Here is a 20,437-nt window from a genome sequence, read left to right as displayed (position 1 = left end):
TTCCCTCTCTTCCTAAATATCCTACGGACTGTCTTTTGCTCATTGATCTCTAGCTAATTCTTCTCTGCCCATAATGTTGGGTGATACATACATTCCTGTAGTACCTCGAGGTTTGATGAGCCTAGTGCCATGTCGTCTGCGTACGCATAGAAAGTGACCTGTTCCTTTAGGTTCCGAAGCAATCGATAAGGTCTGATTTTGTAAGATTGAACAGTAGGGGACTGGCTGGGTTCCCCTGCAGAATTCCATTGGTCTGTCGTATCGGGGTCGAGGTTTGGATGTTGTCTTTGATGATGAGCTCGTTTAGTTCTAATATATTGTCCATGATGATCGTTAGATAGTTGTCTTCCCCGATCCTATGTTTAAGCGTATCGATGATTATCTGGAGGTCCAGTAGCTCGAAGGCCTTCTTATAGTCGATGAATATGACGTGAAGTTTCCCTCTGTGATGCCTAAGTGCTTCCTTTCAATCACCCATTAAGTTACTTATTGCATGAAATGTCGATCTGCCTCTCCTAAATCCAAATTGCTCTTCCGGTATTTGTCCGATTGTTTCCTTTTCTAATCTGCAGATAGGATTCTAGTGAATACATTGAACAGTGCGTTCTCCAACGCAATTCCTCTGTAGGAGTCCGGTTGGTCGGGGCTACCTTTACCTTTAAACAAGAGTTTCAGCGTTGCGACTCTCCAGTTGCTCGGTACTTTGCCTATTTCTAAGCACTTGTTGAATAGGGCTGTCCATAATTTCCCCAGGTGTGGATGCTCATTAAAGAATTCGTCTGGTTCGGCAAAAAAAGGAAGAAAGAAGAATCAAACTAGTTCCCCACACTTAAGTTGGTAGACTGTCAACCTTCACGTCTCTCTCAAAATTCCTCAGAGAACACGAAAAATCTTACAGTTTTATAGATTTTGTTTTCACTTAAGGTGTATACGCCTCGCCCCTCCTGGACCGCTATATCCCCCTACTTTTTGTACTATTTACGCCCCGCACCCCTCACCCTGTACTTCTCATTTCCAATCCCCGCTTCCATTCTCAACGTATTACCACGCTGTACGCACTACGGAAAAAGCCTCACTGGTGGCTTCATTGTACACACCGCAATTTTAAATATCAAAACAGAAAGAAGTCCGCCTCTGTGGTGTTGCTGCCGACCCCGGTGTCCCGGGATCGATTCCCAGCTCTGCCACGAAATTTGAAATGTGGTACGAGAGCTGGAACGGGGTCCACTCAGCATCGGGAGGTCAACTGAGTAGAGGTGGGTTCGATTCTCCCCTCAGCCATCCTGGAAGTGGTTTTCCGTGGTTTCCCACTTCTCCTCCAGGCAAATGCCTGCATGGTACCTAACTTAAGGCCACGGCCGGTTCCTTCCCTCTTCCTTGTCTATCCCTTCTAATCTTCCAACGGAAAACCATTTTCAGGGTTGCCGATAGTGGGATTCGGGAGATAGTAGGTTCGAATCCCACTATCGGCAGCCCTGAAAATGGTTTTCCGTAGTATCCCATTTTCACACCAGGCAAATGCTGGGGCTGTACCTTAATTAAGGCCACGGCCGCTTCCTTCCAATTCCTAGGCCTTTCTTATCCCATCGTCGCCATAAGACCTATCTGTGTAGGCACGACATAAAGCCCATAGGAAAAAAAATTCTTCCTATCCCCATCAAGGACGCTGAGCCCGAGGAAAAACGGCAACGCTGGAGGGTAAGCAGATTAAAAAGAAGAAGAAAACAAGAAAAAAGAATTCCATTTTCATCATCATCATCATCATCATCTGTTTACCCTCCAGGTTCGGTTTTTCCCTCGGACTTAGCGAGGGATCCCACCTCTACCGCCTCAAGGGCAGTGTCCTGGAGCTTCAGACTCTTGGTCGGGGGATACAACTGGGGAGTATGACCAGTACCTCGCCCAGGCGGCCTCACCTGCTATGCTGAACAGGGGCCTTGTGGAGGGATGGGAAGATTGGAAGGGATAGGCAAGGAAGGGGGAAGGAAGCGGCCGTGGCCTTAAGTTAGGTACCATCCCGGCATTCGCCTGGAGGAGAAGTGGGAAACCACGGAAAACCACTTCCAGGATGGCTGAGGTGGGAATCGAACCCACCTCTACTCAGTTGACCTCCCGAGGCTGAGTAGACCCCGTTCCAGCCCTCGTACCACTTTTCAAATTTCGTGGCAGAGCCGGGAATCGAACCCGGGCCTCCGGGAGTGGCAGCTAATCACGCTAACCACTACACCACAGAGGCGGACTCCATTTTCATAGTGCCTTAAAATATAAAACTCTTTAAAAAAATTTCTTCGGATGTGCATCATGCGACAGCCAGCCGCCTCGCCTGCACTGTACATCAGTCCACATATCAGTCTCCTTCTTTGCTCGTGACACTGGTTGAGTTAGACTTGAACAAGACGTCATAGTGGGGGTATAGCTCAGTGGTTGAGCATTCGACTGCAGATCGAGAGGTCCCCGGTTCAAAACCGGGTGCCCCCTTAGATTTTGTCCCTAATTAACCATCTCCTAACACGTGGTAATACACAGGGAGTATAATTTGAGACTTCGTTCTTGTGCTCACAGGCCGCGTGAATCCCCCAAGCGAGCGCCATAGGGCTTGTGTCAAGCTTGGCGTGAGAAGAAGTCTTGACAGCTGTCTCAGCAGGGTATAGGAACACTTACAGGGAGTGACGCTTGAACAGGGCCTGGATTTTCATATTATCCGGAATTAATAGACACGTGCAGTATTTCACATACCCTCGACTGAAGAGCTGGCCTACCTCTTTGGCATATATTGTTGAAATTATATTTTCTGTTACCCTAGCACGTTTGTTAAATTAATACACTTCTTCTCAGACAATTCACCGCTTCATCCCAATTGCAAACACGACTTGCCTCGCCTGAACTATATTAATTATCTTGTTATTATTCCTTTACAGTCCGCCTCTGTGGTGTAGTGGTTAGCGTGATTAGCTGCCACCCCCGGAGGCCCGGGTTCGATTCCCGGCTCTGCCACGAAATTTGAAAAGTGGTACGAGGGCTGGAACGGGGTCCACTCAGATTCGGGAGGTCAACTGAGTAGAGGTGGGTTCGATTCCCACCTCAGCCATCCTGGAAGTGGTTTTCCGTGGTTTCCCACTTCTCCTCCAGGCAAATGCCGGGATGGTACCTAACTTACGGCCACGGCCGCTTCCTTCCCTCTTCCTTGCCTATCCCTTCCCATCTTCCCATCCCTCTACAAGGCCCCTGTTCCGCATAGCAGGTGAGGCCGCCTGGGCGAGGTACTGGTCATACTCCCCAGTTGTATCCCCCGACCAAGAGTCTGAAGCTCCAGGACACTGCCCTTGAGGCGGTAGAGGTGGGATCCCTCGCTCAGTCCGCGGGAAAAACCGAACCTGGAGGGTAAACAGATGATGATGATGATGATGATTATTCCTTTGCATTTTCTTTTCTTGAAATGTACGCATCGCCAAAAAGTCAGTTGGACTTAATTAGTATAGTCCACAATGTGCTGATGTCCATTTTAGTTTTGGAAATTGCTTTCATCGCACATACACAGACAGGTCTTATGGCGACGATGAGACAGGAAGGGGCTAGGTGTGGAGTAAAAATGGTGTGAAGATGGCAAACCACGGAAAACCATCTTCAGGGCTGGCGACAGTGGGGTTCGAACACACAATCTCCAGAATCCTGGATACTGGCCACACTTAGGCGACTGCATCTATTGAGCTGGGTCTGATGTCCATTATAAATCAACAAAGGCTTCCCCTTGGTGGATCCATAGCTGCAGAACAACTACCATCAGTTGGAACACTACTGTAGTAGTCACCAGGTATCAAGTGTAGCAAAGAATTCTAAAGGCTTCTATCTAACATTTTACCAAGTGAACATTTCCTCCCTTGTTTCTGTATTCAAACTCACCTGGGGCCTCCGTGCAAATGTTATTCAGAACTACCTACGCTTAGTAATTTCCTGAAATGTTTGGTGTTCCGTGCAAATGTCAGCACATTCCATCTCCGTGCAAGTGCAACAACTTCGTTCAGCAGTTCGCTACTAACTATTGGGCTTTTAAGGTGTGTTTTCCGTGGTTTCTCACTTCTCCTCCAGGCGAATGTGGGATGGTACCTAACATAAGGCCACGGCCGCTTCCTTCCCTCTTCCTTGCCTATCCCTTCCAATCTTCCCATCCCTCCACAAGGCCCCTGTTCAGCATAGCAGGTGAGGCCGCCTGGGCGAGGTGCTGGTCATTCTCCCCAGTTGTATCCCCGACCAAGAGTCTGAAGCTCCAGGACACTGCCCTTGAGGCGGTAGGGGTGGGATCCCTCGCTGTGTCCGAGGGAGAAACCGACCCTGGAGGGTGAACAGATGATGATGATGATGATGATGATATCCATTACCGAAAATAGGTTTCAATACTTTGTAATATAAATATATATCCGTATTTAAATCATTTTCCCCATCCCTTGTTCGATTAATCACTAACGTACAGCGGGTATTCTCGTGTTTAGTTACCAGAGCAGCAGGGGACAAAAACTTTAGGGAGCACCCGGGTTTGAACCGGGGACCACTCGATCTGCAGTCGAATGCTCTACCACTGAGCTATGCCCCCACACCCCGCATTATTGAAGTCTAACCGATTTACGGTCACAACAATCGAGGAAAGTTATCCTCGTCTCTTTACTGAATATTCTGTATGTTCACTGACTGAATACTTAATGCAGGACTAAGTTAATGTTGACGGGTTCCATCCCGACTCAGTCCGGTGGTTTTTGAAAGTGCTCTAATACGGCAGCCTCGGTCGGTGGATTTACTGACTTGAAAAGAATTCCTCCGGGACAAAATTTCGCCACCTCATCGTGTCCGAAAATCCAGGAAAAGTAGTTATTTCTTTGTTTCTTTTCCGGGGCGGGATACAGCTGGGGAGGATGGCCAGTACCTCGCCCAGGCGGCCTCACTCGCTATGATGAACACGAGCGATGTGGGGATGTGGAAAGATTGGACGAGATAGACAAGGAAGTGGGAAGGAATTGGCCGAGGACTTCACTTAGGTACATTTTTAGTCTATTTTAGCCGCCTAAATGCATAGTGATTATAAAAAAAGAATGTATACAAGATCTGTATTCTTTCTTTCTTTCTTTCTTTCTTTCTTTCTTAATCTGTTTACCCTCCAGGGTTGGTTTTTCCCTCGGACTCAGCGAGGGATCTCACCTCTGTCGCCACAAGGGCAGTGTCATCGAGCGTGAGACTTTGGATCGTGGAGATACAACTCGGACGGAGGACTATTACCTTACCCACGCAGACTCACCTGCTATGTTTGACAGCGGTCTTGTGGCGGGATAGAAATATATAAGAGAAGGAAGAGGGCAGGAAGCGGTCCTGGCCTTAAGTTATGTACCATACCGGCATTTGCGGCATTTGACTGCAGGACAATATTGGGAAATGTCCGAAACCAACTTCGAGGATGGTTGAGGTGGGAATAGAACCCACCTCTATTCCGTTGACCTCCCGAGGCTGAGTGCACTCCGTTCCAACAATAGTGCCAATTTTCAAATTTCGTGGCATAGCCGGGAATCGAACCCGGGCCTCCGGAAGTGGCAGGTTATCACAGTAATCACTACAGTACACCACAGAGGCGAACATTCTTTCCTTAGCGGAAATACGTAAACAATGTCGTTCTCGACTGATAGATTCGTACAGCGCCACAGCTAAGATGTGGAGACTGGGCACAGCAGGGTGTTGTACGTGTTTTGAGGAAGGGTAGCTGGGGTATATTGTGTCCAAGGCCATGTGTACTGGGGTATAATTCGCCCCTTTCCACGCGCATTCGTCAGTGTGGCAATATATTTACTGCCTGTTAATTGTTAGTACGTAGTCGAATACTAAAAGATTTTTAGATGTACAGTGGCTCAAAAATGTATTGGTCTGCCCATAGCCGTGGTATGAACGGAACAGTATGGTACAAATAATGGTGCATATAATGGAATTATACATATGCAGATATGTAAGACAGTCAAGTACATCAGTAGGTTGAATATAGAGCCAAGAAGATTCACGCTGTTTGCAAACGGACCAGTAATACAAGGGCGTGCGTCATTACACGCCAAACAAGTATTGGTCTAGTACACAATATCATCGTGACATCGTGCTGTCTGATGCATCTGGCTCATTGTGTCTGTGCTGACACGTCGGTAGGTAATATTCAGCGCTATTTCCGTGTTCAGATAGCAATGGGAAGGACAATGAAAGAAATAACCGTGGAAGAAAGGAGAATTGTAGTGCGACTATTTCAGGACGGTAAATCTTTCAAGGGCATAAGTGAAATTATTGGAAGAGCTGTCATAACTGTTAAAAATATTGTGTACAGGTACAAACGAACAAAGACAATAGAAAATAGACAAAGAAGTGGCCGTCCCTCAAAGTTATCAGTACCAGACAAACGGCAAATTGTGCGTAAAGTGGCAGCTGCGTGACAACAAGATGTAGGAGACGTAGGAGTGCAAGTGTCATCTGAAACCATCCGACATGTGCTACGCGAAAGAGGATATGCGGATAAAACAGTCCTTAGAAAGCCGTACATCAGTAAAGCTAATAGGAAGAAGAGACTTGCGTACGCTAAAAAGCACAGAAATGACAACTATGAGGATTGGAATAGAGTCGTTTTTATTGATGAGAGTAAATTTACCCTCTTCAGGTCAGACAGACGAGTGACTGTGTGGAGGAAGACGAATTCTTAACTTGAAGAGAAGAACCTGGCAGCTACTGTGAAACATGGAGGCGGTTCCCTGATGGTGTGGGGTTGCGTGAGTGCGAATAGTGTAGGTGAATTAGCCTTTACTGAAGGGACTATGGATCAAAAAGCATACATTAACATTCTCAAGACACATTTTCCATTAAGTGTACAAAAATGGGACTCTCAGCAAAGTATACGTTTACGCAAGATAACGACCCCAAACACACAGCCCTGAACACGAAGCTATGGCTGTTATATAATACACCGCGTTGGATGGAAACTCCACCACAACCTCCCGACATCAAACCCATCGAGAATTTGTGGCACTATTTGGAGCAAAACGTGAGAAAGCATGCAGTATCACACAAAGCTGACCTGAAAGAAGCCTTCACTCGGAAACTACGGAAACCTTGTACGATCGATGCCAAATAGGTTAGCTGAGATTATAAAGGGGAAAGGAGGACCTACCAAGTACTGAAACATTCAAGAACGATCAAAAAATTACGTTAATTCAGACCAACACTTTTTTGGTGGCAAGTGAATATGATTGTTTTAAGTTATGGCTTTTTAGTTACAAGGACATGGGAGAATTATGTTTTTCTTACAGTGTACATGTTACACAAGATGATAAACAATCGGGGATTCTAGTATAAGTCAATTTTTATCATCATTCCCTTAGACTCCTCGTCCTCATATGTAGCATATCTCGGCAGACCAATACTTTTTTGAGCCACTGTGTAATCACACCGTACTTCCATTTAATTGTAGTACGTGTGTAATTGGTCCGCCTCTGTGGTGTAGTGGTTAGCGTGCACGAAATTTGAAAAGTGGTACGAGGGCTGGAACGGGGTCCACTCAGCCTCGGGAGGTCAACTGAGTAGAGGAGTGTTGGATTTCCACCTCAGCCATCCTGGAAGTGGTTTTCCGTGGTTTCCCACTTCTCCTCCAGGCGAATGCCGGTATGGTACCTACCGTAAGGCCACGGCCGCTTCCTTCCCTCTTCCTTGCCTATCCCTTCCAATCTTCCCATCCCTCCACAAGGCCCCTGTTCAGCACAGCAGGTGAGGCCGCCTGGGCGATGTACTGGTCATTCTCCCCAGTTGTATCCCCGACCAAGAGTCTGAAGCTCCAGGACACTGCCTTTGAGGCGGTAGAGGTAGGATCCCACGCTGTGTCCGCGGGAAAAGCCGAACCTGGAGGGTAAACAGATGATGATGATGAAGATGACGTGTGTTATTATTGTTCCTTAGAGGACAATTTTACTTATAGCATGGAATCAAAATCTAGTCCGCTCGTGTGGTGTAGTAGTTAGCGTGATTTGCTGCCACATCTGGAGGCCCGTGCCGTGAAATTTGAAACGTGGGACGAGCACTGGATCGGGGTCTACTCAGCATCAGGAGGTCAACTGAGTAGAGTGCGGTTCGATTCCCTCCTCAGCCATCCTCGACGCGGTTTGCCGTGGTTTCCATCTTCACATCGAGGCAAACTGGAAAGGCTACGGCCGCTTTCTTCCGTCTTCCTTGTCTACCCCTTTCAATCCTCCCCTCCCCCACAAGGCCCCTGTTCAGCATAGCAGGTGAGGCCTTGGTGAGAAAGAAAAGTATCATACTGTTATTACCACACTTTGGTTGGTAGACTGTCAACCCTTACCTCTCCCTCGAAAGTCGTTCAGAGATCATGAAAGCTGTTACAATTTTCTTTCTTTCTTTCTTTCTTTCTTTCTTTCTTTCTTTCTTTCTTTCTTTCTTTTTTAAACTGTTGCGAAGATTGGACGGGACAGGCAACGAAGTGGGAAGGAAGCGGCCGTAACCGTAAGTTAGGTACCACCGTTTGATTTGGCAGTGCGGTCAGCGGCACACGGACTCTACATTAATTAAGGCCACGGCCGCTTGCTTCCAACTCTTACGCCTTTCCTATCCCATCGTCGCCATCAGACTAATCTGTGTCGTTGCGGCATTTGCCGGTAGGAGAAGTGGGGAACCACGGAAAACCACTTCGAGGATGCCGGAGATAGGAATTGAACACGCCTCTACTCACTTGAACTCCCGAGGCTGAGTGTACCCCGTTCCAGCCCTCGTACTACTTTTCAAATTTCGATGCAGAGCCGGGAATCGAAACCGGGCCTCCAGCTGTGGCAGCTAATCACGCTAACCACTCCACCACAAGAGTGCACTGTTACAATTTTATAAGCTCACTTTTTTAAAATTAATTGTTGGTATATACTCTCGCCCCCTCCCCCCCCCCTACCCCTCTCCACCGGGCAGGTTTTGTTGTGTATATATTTTTGTGCCCCCCCCCCCCCCTGTACTTCTAATTTCCAATCGCCGCTACTGCTCTCGGCGTATTAAGTGCGCGCACTACCGAGGAAGCCTCACTTGTGGCTTTATTGCCCACGCCGCAGTTCTGAATACCAAAACAGAAAAAGGATTGTTCCATTTTCATAGTGCCTTAAAATATCATCATCATCATCATCTGTTTACCCTCCAGGTTCGGCTTTTCCCTCGGACTCAGCGAGGGATCCCACCTCTACCGCCTCAAGGGCAGTGTCCTGAAGCTTCAGACTCTTCGTCGGGGGATACAACTGGGGAGAATGACCAGTACCTCGCCCAGGCGGCCTCACCTGCTATGCTGAACAGGGGCCTTGTGGAGGGATGGGAAGATTGGAAGGGATAGACAAGGAAGTGGGAAGGAAGCGGCCGTGGCCTTAAGTTAGGTACCATCCCGGCATTCGCCTGGAGGAGAAGTGGGAAACCACGGAAAACCACTTCGAGGATGGCTGAGGTGGGAATCGAACCCACCTCTACTCAGATGACCTCCCGAGGCTGAGTGGACCCCGTTCCAGTCCTCGTACCACTTTTCAAATTTCGTGGCAGAGCCGGGAATCGAACCCGGGCCTCTGGGGGTGGCAGCTAATCACGCTAACCACTACACCGCAGAGGCGGACGCCTTAAAATATAAAACTCTTAAATCAAATTTCTTCGGATGTGCATCATGCGACAGCCAGCCGCCTCGCCTGCACTGTACATCAGTCCAAATATCGGTTTCCTCCTTTACTCATGACACTAGTTGGGGTAGACGTGAAGTAGACACTGCATAGGGGGTATAGGTCAGTGGCAGAGCATTCGACTGCAGATCGAGAGGTCCCCGGTTCAAACCCGGGTGCCCCCTTTCGTTTTTGTCGCCGGTTAACCGTCCCCTAACACATGGTAATACACAGGGAGTATAATTTAAGACTTTGCCTAAACCTATATTCATTTTTCTTGTTATTCTTCCTTTACATTTTCTTTTCTTGAAATGTACGCATCGCCAATAAGTCGGTTGAACTTCATTAGTATAGTCCACAATGTACTGAAGACCGTTTTAATTTTAGAAGTTGCTTTACGTCGCACCGACACAGACAGGTCTTATGGCGACGATGGGACAGGACAGGAAGGGACTAGGAGTGGGAAGGAAGTGAGCGTGGCCTTAATTAAGGTACAGCCCCCAGCATTTGCCTGGTGTGAAAATGGGAAACCAAGGAAAACCATCCTCAGGGTTGGGGTTCGTACCCACTATATCCCCAATACTGGATAATGGCAGCACTTAAGCGACTGTACGTGTCGAGCATTGAAAATCAACAAAGGCTTCCCCTTGGTGGTCTCCATAGCTGCGGAACAACTACCACCAGTTCAAGACGGAACACTACTGTACGTGTCACCAGGTATCAACTGAAGCAATGGATTCTACCTGTATACCGGCTGGGACATCCCCTCCCCTGTTTCTCAATTCGAACTCTCCTTGGGCCTCGGTACAATTGTTATTTCGAACTACCCACGCTTAGTAATTTCCTGAAATGTTTGGCGTTCCGTGCAAATATCAACACGTTCCATCTCCGTGCAAGTGCCACAACTTCACTCAGCAGTTCGCTAAGAACTATTGGGTTTTTAAGGAGTGTTTTGAGGTTGTTATCGCGATGGTTAGGTACATTACGGAACAGAGAATCTGTTTGGTCGAGCATTATATGAACAATGGTGGGTTTATACGTGCATAGATTCACTGGCGCCAGTTCATTCGCCAGTCCTACTGGCACGCCAGACCAGGTTTATATGCATGTCTCGTCAGTGCCATTTTGAAATGGTTTTAGCCTGTCAATATTATTAGGAGACATCGAGTGACGTTGAAGTTATTCGTGAAACCTGCTGAATAGTTACAACACTGTTGGTTAAGAACATGATAAATGATCTCGAAAAACGAAAATGTTGTAAAACTCGCGTGTGGGGGAGAAAGTGGATTGCATGAAGGGATGATGTTGGTGGATCTGGGCGACATTTTACTGAACTACCTCTAGAAGATAATTCACGAACGACAAAATTGAAACGTGTGACATTAGTGATACGAAATTGAATACCATAATGTGAGATGATTTACCACTGGAATACCACTTCCTACTAGCCATGGGTAGGCAAGTAGGTCGGTAATGTTTTTGAGGTTGAGCCCGAAGTACCGTCAAACGGGGTGATTTCGGACAGCATGATTTGCCGTATTTTGTCGCATAGCAACGAGACGCCGGTGCTTTACACTTCCGCGCGCGCTTCAATTTGACCTTGAGGTTATGTTTCCCGTGTTCTGTTCTTTTTATTACGAATCGACTTCATACTTTGGCAAATTTCCCGTGTGCACTGGCATTCTTGAAAGTTCATGCATTATCATTAAGTGGATACTTTCGATTGTCGCGGCCGGAATGAATGCATTATAACTATGGTTCTCAGTGAGATCAACTGACTGAAGTGTTTATAAACTATTGCTGTGGAATTTTGGTGTGATTTAGTGAAAAATAGTATTTTACGCACATGTTACTGAAAATTGGAAGCATCTGGGTGATTTCGGACAATGCCTAGAAATTATCAGAGGCAGAAAGAAGCTGCTTCGCGGTGTAATTACGAACCAAAATTATTAGAACAAGCCGAGTGTGATATTAAAAGTGGCAGGTTGTCGTACAGGAATGCCTTGGTCCACCCTACAAAATAAAGTGCGGAAAGTACATCCAAAAAATGGGAAGACAACCAATGCTAAATGAGGAAGAAGGAAATGCTCAAGGAAGCGCGTCACCCTCCTGCCATGCTCCAACCCAACACAACCTGCTACTTCCCGCCGCCGCCGCAAATGAAATGTTCTTCCTAGGAAGTCGATTTTTGGCCGTGACTTCCGCCGAGATGAAAGCAGTGCAGAAACAAGTGGTAGTGCTGGCAGCTGTAGTGAAAATGAATGCCATGAAGCACACTATGAATGTAATGACGTTCAGGTGTTGCAAGAAGAGGCTTTCCTTGTTGCAGATTATAAATACAAGTTAAGGAACAAAGAGCATACAGGCAGTATTTTGGCCTGGCCTGAAATATTCGTTCAAGGGATGTGGATGTCAAATATTGCGCCCATATCAAAACAGCAGAAAAGTGTTTGTGTTCCCTAACATCCCTGCTGAGGATACAATATCAAAAGAACAAATTTCGGAAATACTTCCAGTCCACGCTGAGAAGAGAGGAATGTTCATTTTCAAAGAAAACCTATTTTAGATTTATAGGCCGTGGCAGCTATAGTACGCGAACCTTTTCTTGAGCCCTAGTTCCCATTCAGGACTATGGAGCTCAGGGCTCAAGAAAAGGTTCGCGTACTATACACGTTCATTGTATCGACCTTTTTTTTTCTCTGAGGTTTGTATCGTTTGCAAGAAAAATTATTAAGGTTTTTTCAGTACGACCTCTGTGCAGTTTATAAGTATTAATATTTCAATTTAGACTGGAAAAATTTAAATTTACCTTGTCAGAAAAAAAGATTGATCAGTAACACATTACATTTATCATTAAAATGACTTTAACCAGCTAGTCGTATTTTGGACACCCTCAGAACACTTTAAATATCACAAAACTAAAGCAAAAAGAACGAAGAATTGAAATAAAAGTCTGTTTATGTCCGAAATCACCTAATACGCTTTGAAACTTCGGACAGCGGTTTAAAATCCATGTGCTCGGGTTGACTTCGGACACTCTTTTCTTTTTTTTCAGGAAAACATGCGTTGGCAAATATTTCTCGTTAGTAGGGTATTGCATTAATTGAATATATTCCTCATTATTAGGATGATAAACAATACAATTTAAGATTCCCTTCGTGAGGTTAAGACGAAAATAACCTCAAAACCGTCCGAAATCACCCCGTTTGACGGTACTCCTGAAGCCTGTGGTAATGAAATTGGAAGGGCCCAAGTAAAATAAACCGTGGATGGTACGCGTGGATGTTGACGGAATGGAGGGAGAACCTTCGGTTGTAGGGCTGTTTTGTCATCTGTTATTTAAGAAAATAACATTACATCACTGGTATATGTGTTTGATGGACTGTAGAGTTGAAGTTGAGCGGTAAAATTACCTCTGTCCACAGTCTCTATCCAGGTGAAAAGTTATATGTCCGCCTCTGTGATGTAGTGGTTAGTGTGATTAACTGCCACCCCCGGAGGCCCGTGTTCGATACCCGGCTCTGCCACGAAATTTGAAAAGCGGTACGAGAGCTGGAACGGGGTCCACTCAGCCTCCGGAGGTCAAGTGAGTAGAAGTGGGTTCGATTCCCACCCCAGCAATCCTGAAAGTGGTTTTCTATAGTTTCTCACTTTTCCTCCAGGCAAACGCCGCCTAACTTAAGGCCACGGCCGCTTCCTTCCTTCCTTCCTTCCTTCCTTCCTTCCTTCCTTCCTTCCTTCTTCCTTGTCTATCCCTTCCAACCTTCCCATCCCCGACCACAGCCCCTGTTCAGCATAGACCGAGCTCGATAGCTGCAGTCGCTTAATTGCGGCCAGTATCCAGTATTAGGGAGATAGTGGGTTCAAACCCCACTGTCGGCAACCCTGAACATGATTTTCCGTGGCTTTCCATTTTCACATTAGACAAATGCTGGGGCTGTACCTAATTAAGGCCACGGCCGCTTCCTTCCGACTCCTTCCTGTCCCACCGTCGCCATAAGACCTGTCTGTGTCGGTGCGACGTAAAGCAACTTCAACATAGCAGGTGAGGCCGCCTGGGCGAAGTACTAGTCATTCTCCTCAGTTGTATCCCCCGACTCAATGGCTCACGTTCCAGGACACTGCCCTTGAGGCGGTAGACGTGGGATCCCTCGCTGAGTCCGAGGGAAAAACCAACCCTGGAGGGTAAACAGATTAAGAAGACGAAGAAAAGTTATATGATGCCTAATGGCTGAAACATAACCCCACATTACAGCAATGGCGCTACGCTCAACAAATGTCGTAGTGGTTGCGAGAAGCGGGGAAGGACAGCGTGAACAAGCAAAATAGTAAAACATGTTCCAAACACGGAAATAAACTTACCCAGAGACAAGGAGACATTTAGGGAAGAGTGCCAAACTCCCACACCTCCAAAAAAAGGGGTCGGGATACCTAGGATAGTGCCGTACAAAATTACTAAATAAAACACCTATATATTTTATATATTAAAGTTGTAATTAATCTTAGAAATAGTATATAGAAGTCAAATTTACTTCGTGAGAATATAACTTTTGTAAATGAAAGCAAATTTGTGTTACAAGTAATATTAAGAATAATTAAACAGATTTAACGATTTGTGAGAATTTAAATTGGAGCACCAACATACACAATTTAATTTTAAATTATTAATACTTTATGTAAATTCAAATCTAGAGTGAAGAAACGTGAAGGATTTATACTAATTAAAAGTGGAGGGATAAGCACAGGAGGGAAAACATAACATTGAGCATAATCCAAATGAGACGGTACAATGAAATAAGAGAGTTAGTACAACCAGAAGAGAGCCCGAAAATCAATCACAGATCAAAATTAACAAACACCAAGTATAACATTTGAAGGATCAGTAAACAGGCTAAATCAAAATCACAAGATCCAAGATATAATTTGTGAACTCAAGAACCAAACACAGCGATCCTTACATCCATACACTGAGTATCAACAACAACCAATACCAAGGAAAAATACAGCGTCCACACGCTAGAAAAAATGATAAAAGTTCACGAAACAATGAAATAATTACGCCATCAAGCGAAACGGAGGGAGGGGAACACAACAATGCAATATCAAGAAAAAAATTAACATTCTGAATCACTCCACTAGAAACACGATGAATTCCCACGTAATTACAAGCTATAGTCCGCCTCTGTGGTGTAGTGGTTAGTGTGATTAACTGCCACCCCCGGAGGGTCGGGTTTGATTCCCGGCTCTGTCACGAAATTTGGAGAGTGGTACGAGGGCTGGAACGGGGTCCACTCAGCCTCGGGGAGGTCAACTGTGTAGAGGTGGGTTCGATTCCCACCTCAGCAATCCTGGAAGTGGTTTTCCGTGATTTCCTACTTCTCCTCCAAGCAAATGCCGGGATGGTACCTAATGTAAGGCCACGGCGTCCATCCCTTCCAGTCTTCCCATCCCTCCGCAAGGCCCCTGTTGAGCATAGCAGGTGAGACCACCTGGGTGAGGTACTGGTCATCCACCCCAGTTGTATCCCCGGACCCAGAGTCTGAAGCTCCAGGACACTGCCCTTGAGGCGTTAGAGGTGGGACCCCTCGCTGAGTCCGATGGAAAAACCAACCCTGGAGGGTAAACAGATTAAGAAAGAGAAAGAAAGACAAATATTAATCGTTCTAGATAAATTTTAATTAGTAAAAAAAAGAATAAATTGTAAATTAAGAAAAGGAAGCAAAAGGTGATTTGCCAAGTACATGAGGTCAACACGGGGCAGTTAACGGAATCAATAGGTATCAAAAATAATCAACACCCCCGCAACGAAAAGGAAAAGATAAAAACCCAAATGAATGAGGGCGAGGAATGCCATATCCAAAAAGCACACAAGTACAATTATAGTTAAAACTCAGGCACAAAACGAAATAATATTATAAATCGAAAATAAACAACAGAAGTGGTAATAAGAGAGGAAGATGAAATTTAGATAGGAGGAATAAATTTCAAATTACAGCGCCACAACAATGCACAAGTCATGAAAAATCAACAAAATAGCGCTCCAACGGCGTTACAGAGAGGGGCACACAATCAAAATGTCTCACCAAACACCCCGAAAAAATTTAAATGACGCATAATAAGATAAATTTACATGATCAAAAATATTAAATGCCCACTACTTACAAGAGTGGTGAGGTATTCCAGAGTAACTTACCCATGCAGACCCATGCACTGAGAAATCACCAAAACAAATTAACAACAAATAAATTAATAATAATAATAATAATAATAATAATAATAATAATAATAATAATAATAATAATAATAATAATAATAATAATAATAATAATAATAATAATTGTACCGGGCGGTACACCTCCACTCCGCTAATTTAAAATGTGCGCCAGTTGAAACTCCTCTGCTGGAGGAAGTCTGAACTTTATCTACGCTATTAATTCTCTACTTTCTCAGAAGATGTCACTACCTGTAAATTTTGGAGTTTTAGAACTGTGTCACTTTTGATGTGTTTTTGTTTCGCTTGAAGTAAGAAGTGTGAACTTTCTCTTCTAGAGGACACTACTGAAGATCTACAATAGTGCAACCTAGTGCGGAGTCAAAGAACTTTTTTTTTTGGAGAAAATTTAATTTCAAGAGTTTGTTCTTTGTTAAATTTCTTTCTGTCATTGTTTAAGTTGGCAATATTTACCCCTTTCTTCCCCTTGTTATGAATGTATCCAATCCCGAATTTCTTCTATTAATTTCTGACCAATCTGGTGTATCTTCCCCCAACTTGAATCTGTTGCGGGGTCCTACCCAATAAAGAGTTTGTGGGAGGGTGTTTTCTTTCCCCTAACGCCTAGAACCTTCCGCGAGAGGATATAAACTGCTGATTTTCGGGTCTCCGGGCCACTTCTGTTCCATCTTTCAGTGTGTTAAGTACATAGCAGGGGGCGGGAAGCGCCTCTTTCTTCGGCAGCGGTCAACAACAAGGTAATGGCCGATTGATAACTTCTTTCTTTGCTAGCTCAGCAGTTTAACTTTCGGGGCGGGTTCTAAGCGTTCAACCATGTAACCTTTTCCTAAAATGTAACTACTCTTTTCATATATTCTATTTTAAAACGACATATCGGGATAGAGAGTGCTTAACCCTCTCGAGCTCCCACTCACATCGTCTTGAGGTGAACTTATTTTTCTCAACCAATTCTTCCGTAATGTAATGTAAATTGCTATTAAGTCACCTCTGTAGTATGGGATTAGCCCTTGTATTAACGGCCTAGTGCCAAGTAGGTCTTAAGCAAGTGTATTAGGAGTGCAAGTTCGCCTCCTCTCAAATTGCATTTTAGAGGTCATGTATTAACCTTCTTGTCATTTAACAGACCTCAGTAGGTTGGGTATTTTACCCCTGTGTATATGTCCTTTGAGGACAGCTTAAAAGTGGAGTTCGGAGTGGCCTATGATAGGCTTGTATTTTGGGGGAAGTTGCCCTTTCTTGAAAATTGTGTTTCTGCCTCAAGGAGGCTTTTGGGGTGTAATTGGAAGCAAATGTTTCTGGCATGTTTGGGGGTTTTCGGCCCCTTTGTTGTATGGTGTTCATTGTAAGGTTGGGCTTATTGCTCAAGAATTATGTTTCTGACTTTTGAAGCCCCAAATGGGGTACCTATGTAAATGTATTTTTCAATCGTGTTTCGGCTACTAAGTACCTGTTCTATTTGTTGTTACCTAATTTTGAAAAGAAAATATAACCTTGTTAAATTTTAAAATTAATTTCACTTTAGTAGCTTGAGACCTATTCACCACCCAGCACCTTCTTTCATGCATAACTACCACAAAAACACGGTAACAATAATAATAATAATAATAATAATAATAATAATAATAATAATAATAATAATAATAATAATAATAATAATAATAATAATAATAATAATAATAATAATAAGAGAAAAGCGCACAACGTGCATAAATGTTCTACATACAGCCATTTAGTCGCTACAAAGTTGTGTTAGGGATATACCATAGCGCACGATACCGATCACACTGTTCACACACACACACACACACACACTCACACACACACACACACACCATACTTCGTCCGGAGTGTGGAAACACTTTTTCTTGTATACGCGATGGTGGGACCCGTGCACTGCGAATCGCATCAGCGTGTGGCGCAAATCGTAGACCGCACCTTTCCAGTCTGTAGAATTCATTGTTTCGGTCGAGTAGAATTCCAGCCATGTCTCTTTTATTTCTTGTTCTGAAGTTCTTCTAAGAGTTCCTGATATGCCTTTGTGGGTGGTAGGGGCATTTTCTGTCGTAATTGTTCTATGAAGAAAGCTTCTTCAACATGCTCGTATGATAGCTAAAGCAGGGCCTCTCACGGTGCATGCGTCTGGTGCTTGCACTGTGCACGGTGCGAAAGACGACTTCGCTGGGTTGACCAGAGTGCAGACCCCCACTCCTCGATTAGGAGCAATAGCGCTGTCTCCCTCTTTGCCCACGCCTGTCTCACTCGCTCCCTCTGTCTCCCTTTTCCTCACTTGCTCCATAGCGCTCCAAATCCGAGCTGAGTTGGGCCGAGTTGAGCCGAACTTAGCCGAGTAGCCCAGAGACGAAGCGTTGGTCCGAGCTGAGCCGATTGGAACCGATTAGTGCTGGGGACGGAGCGGAGCGGAGCAGTTGTTGTGACGTCATCACCCGGTAGTACCGAGTGAACTACCGAGTGAATGTCCTGAAGCGGGACGTTTAAACACGTTATAGGTATGGCACTGCGAAGGTATTGCATCCCCCTATTAATACCCTTCTCTCACAACGTAACAACTGTAAATAACTGCATATATATTCACTATAATTGTTATATACGTAACTGCTAGGGAGTAGGATGTAGGATGTGGAATAAATGTTAGTAACTCGTATAGTTAAATCATTCGAATAGTGAAACAAAGTATGGCACATACCTACCGAAAGGGTTTGTATAGAAGGGGATTGGAAGTTAACAGAAAAGTAATGTATTAACAATTATTTCGTAAGTTCATGTGATACGGTACACTGTTAATGAGAAGAATAACCTGAATATAAAGAATCTTATCAGAATATAATGAAAAACACTGACGTAATTTCATCTACAGGATGACAAAAGTAATTACGTAAATGAACGTTGACTGGAATGTCCTTCTTTGCAAATGTGATTACAAAACATATCTGACAACATACTACTACACGTCCAAACAGCTATCAGTAGATTGCTTCTATAAATACAGTTATTATATTATATTATATTATATTATATTATATTATATTATATTATATTATATTATATTATATTATATTATATTATATTATATTATATTATATTATATTATATTATATTATATTATATTATATTATATTATATTATATTATATTATATTATATTATATTATATTATATTATATTATATTATATTTGATGTGCCACCACCCGTCGCGTATGTGCGGCCACAAAATTTGCATTTTGCGTGTTTCCTCTTATCAGTGGTGTCAAAAAACTGCCAGGCATCCGACGGTTTTTGTGGCATTTGTGGAACAACGTTCTGTAAAAATGTCTTTAAATTCCTTTAAATGTTCTAAAAATATAACTACTGTCTACGAATATGTTTAAATATCACACTAACACCACAAATATAATATAACAGACTTTACATTATCTAATATAACAGACTTTACATTATCTACAAAACATAACAAGCGTAGGAAATATATACGTACATTCGAAACACACAGATTGAATACAGGTACCTTCGTACGTGTGTTGTGCGCTACACTGTGCTCAGGTCCTCCGCGAGTACTCGCAGTTGTAAGCGGAGGGGATCGGTGGTGCGCTCTACCGCTACAACCGGATTACTCATCGGTATTACTCGCTCCGTCCCCACCTCTAGAACCGATGCACTATGCACAGGAACTCTGCGCCGCTGTTTACACGCGTGAGATTTTGGGCGTTTGAGAGGCCCTGCTTTAGAGGGAGTGAATTACGATACACATAATAGTCTCCTAAGATATGTTGCTTTGATCAGCGCGATGTCTTTGTGATTTGATGTGGTGAGATGTGTCCATATTAATTCTAGTCGATAAGTCAGTATGGGGTCCGCCTCTGTGATGTAGTGGTTAGCGTGATTAGCTGCCACCCCCGGAGGTCCGGCTTTGATTCCCGGCTCTGCCACGAAATTTGAAAAGTGGTACGGGGGCTGGAACGGGGTCCACTCAGCCTCGGGAGGACAACTGAGTAGAGGTGATTTCGATTCCCACCTTAGCCAACCTCGAAGTGGTTTTCCGTGGTTTCCCACTTCTCCTCCAGGCAAATGCCGGGATAGCAGCCTACCTAACTCAAGGCCACGGTCGCTTCCTTCCCTCTTCCTTCCCTGTCCCATTCAATCTTCCCATCCATCCACAAGGTCCCTGTTCAGTATAGCAGGTGAGGCCACCTGGGCGAGGTACTGGTTATTTTCCCCAGCTGTATCCACCGACCCAAAGTCTGAAGCTCCAGGAGGTGGGATCCCTCGCTGAGTCCGAGGGAAAAGCCGACCCTGGAGGGTAAACATATTAAGAAGAAGAATAAGTCACTATGGGCATTATATTGGTGTTGAAGGTCTTTATGGCAGTGGGTACAGAGAGTCTGCGCAGCACTGATGGCCATTATGGCTGCAGTTGCTCTATTCCTGATGTGCTTAGTGTAGGTCGTTGCAGTGGTCTGTAATGTCATTGCGAGATAGTTAAATTCCTTTGCTATTT

At 44.6% G+C, this 20,437-nt stretch overlaps 3 non-coding genes across 3 annotated transcripts; 2 read left to right on the top strand and 1 right to left on the bottom strand.

The window, feature by feature from the left end:
• The first annotated feature begins 2,406 nt into the window (after positions 1 to 2,406).
• TRNAC-GCA (transfer RNA cysteine (anticodon GCA)) lies at positions 2,407 to 2,478 on the top strand. The gene has a single exon. It is a non-coding gene; the product is annotated as a tRNA-Cys (tRNA).
• A 2,038-nt stretch (positions 2,479 to 4,516) lies between these two features.
• Positions 4,517 to 4,588, bottom strand: TRNAC-GCA (transfer RNA cysteine (anticodon GCA)). The gene has a single exon. It is a non-coding gene; the product is annotated as a tRNA-Cys (tRNA).
• Positions 4,589 to 9,805: 5,217 nt separating this feature from the next.
• Positions 9,806 to 9,877, top strand: TRNAC-GCA (transfer RNA cysteine (anticodon GCA)). The gene has a single exon. It is a non-coding gene; the product is annotated as a tRNA-Cys (tRNA).
• Positions 9,878 to 20,437: the final 10,560 nt, after the last annotated feature.

The sequence above is a fragment of the Anabrus simplex genome, chromosome 8 (genome assembly GCF_040414725.1).
Source record: "Anabrus simplex isolate iqAnaSimp1 chromosome 8, ASM4041472v1, whole genome shotgun sequence".
Taxonomy (NCBI): Eukaryota; Metazoa; Arthropoda; class Insecta; order Orthoptera; family Tettigoniidae; genus Anabrus; species Anabrus simplex.
The sequence above is the reverse complement of the archived record's forward strand: the minus strand, read 5'-3'. Positions and strand labels throughout refer to the sequence as shown.